Genomic DNA, 1,649 nt, shown 5'->3' with positions numbered 1-1,649 from the left:
GAAGGTCATGGTGCCTATGGTACAAAGTATTGAAAACTTCCCAGGATCTTGTCTCTTTTGAGGTAATTTCTGCCTAGACAAGTCATCCAGTTCTTTGGTGAGCAAAGGAGGTTCATTCTCCCAAGTCTCATTTCCAAATAACTTGTCATTTAGTTTCATGATTGCTCCAAGGTATTTAGCAACTTGCTCTTCAGTGACATACTCATCCTCTTCAGAGGAAGAATACTCATCAGAGCTCATGAAAGGCAGAAGTAAGTCCAATGGAATCTCTATGGTCTCATTTTGAGCCTCAGATTCCCATGGTTCCTCATTAGGGAACTCATTGGAGGTCAGTGCAGGCCCATTGAGGTCTTCCTCAGTGGCGTTCACTTCCTCTCCTTCCTCTCCAAATTCGGCCATGTTGATGGCCTTGCACTCTCCTTTTGGATTTTCTTCTGTATTGCTTGGGAGAGTACTAGGAGGGAGTTCAGTAACTTTCTTGCTCAGCTGTCCCACTTGTGCCTCCAAATTCCTAATGGAGGACCTTGTTTCAGTCATGAAACTTTGAGTGGTTTTGATTAGATCAGAGACCATGGTTGCTAAGTCAGAGGGGTTCTGCTTAGAATTCTCTGTCTGTTGCTGAGAAGATGATGGAAAAGGCTTGCCATTGCTAAACCTGTTTCTTCCACCATTATTGTTGTTGAAACCTTGTTGAGGTCTCTGTTGATCCTTCCATGAGAAATTTGGATGATTTCTCCATGAAGAATTATAGGTGTTTCCATAGGGTTCTCCTAGGTAATTCACCTCTTCCATTGAAGGGTTCTCAGGATCATAGGCTTCTTCTTCAGATGAAGCATCCTTAGTACTGCTTGGTGCATTTTGCATTCCAGACAGACTTTGAGAAATCAAATTGACTTGCTGAGTCAATATTTTGTTCTGAGCCAATATGTCATTCAGAGTATCAATCTCAAGAACTCCTTTCTTCTGATTTGTCCCATTGTTCACAGGATTCCTTTCAGAAGTGTACATGAATTGGTTATTTGCAACCATTTCAATCAGCTCTTGAGCTTCTGTAGGCGTCTTCTTCAGATGAAGAGATCCTCCAGCAGAGCTATCCAAAGACATCTTGGATAGTTCAGAGAGACCATCATAGAAAATACCTATGATGCTCCATTCAGAAAGCATGTCAGAAGGACATTTTCTGATCAATTGTTTGTATCTTTCCCAAGCTTCATAGAGGGATTCTCCATCCTTCTGTCTGAAGGTTTGGACCTCCACTCTAAGCTTACTCAATTTTTGAGGTGGAAAGAACTTTGCCAAGAAGGCATTGACTAGCTTTTCCCATGAGTCCAGGCTTTCTTTAGGTTGTGAGTCCAACCATGTCCTAGCCCTGTCTCTTACAGCAAAAGGGAATAGCATAAGTCTGTAGACCTCAGGGTCAACCCCATTAGTCTTGACAGTGTCACAGATTTGCAAGAACTCAGCCAAAAACTGATGAGAATCTTCCAATGGAAGTCTATGAAACTTGCAATTCTGTTGCATTAGAGAAACTAATTGAGGCTTAAGCTCAAAGTTGTTTGCTCCAATGGCAGGGATAGAGATGCTTCTCCCATAGAAGTCGGGAGTAGGTGTAGTAAAGTCACCCAGCACCTTCCTTGCATTGTTTGCAT

At 42.3% G+C, this 1,649-nt stretch overlaps 1 non-coding gene across 1 annotated transcript; it reads left to right on the top strand.

The window, feature by feature from the left end:
• Nucleotides 1–1,158: 1,158 nt before the first annotated feature.
• On the top strand, nucleotides 1,159–1,266 carry LOC130984643 (small nucleolar RNA R71). Its single transcript, XR_009088561.1, has one exon. It is a non-coding gene; the product is annotated as a small nucleolar RNA R71 (small nucleolar RNA).
• The last annotated feature ends 383 nt before the right edge of the window (nucleotides 1,267–1,649 follow it).

Source organism: Arachis stenosperma, chromosome 5, assembly GCF_014773155.1.
Source record: "Arachis stenosperma cultivar V10309 chromosome 5, arast.V10309.gnm1.PFL2, whole genome shotgun sequence".
NCBI classification, from domain to species: Eukaryota; Viridiplantae; Streptophyta; class Magnoliopsida; order Fabales; family Fabaceae; genus Arachis; species Arachis stenosperma.
This window is presented reverse-complemented; position numbering and strand designations above follow the sequence as displayed.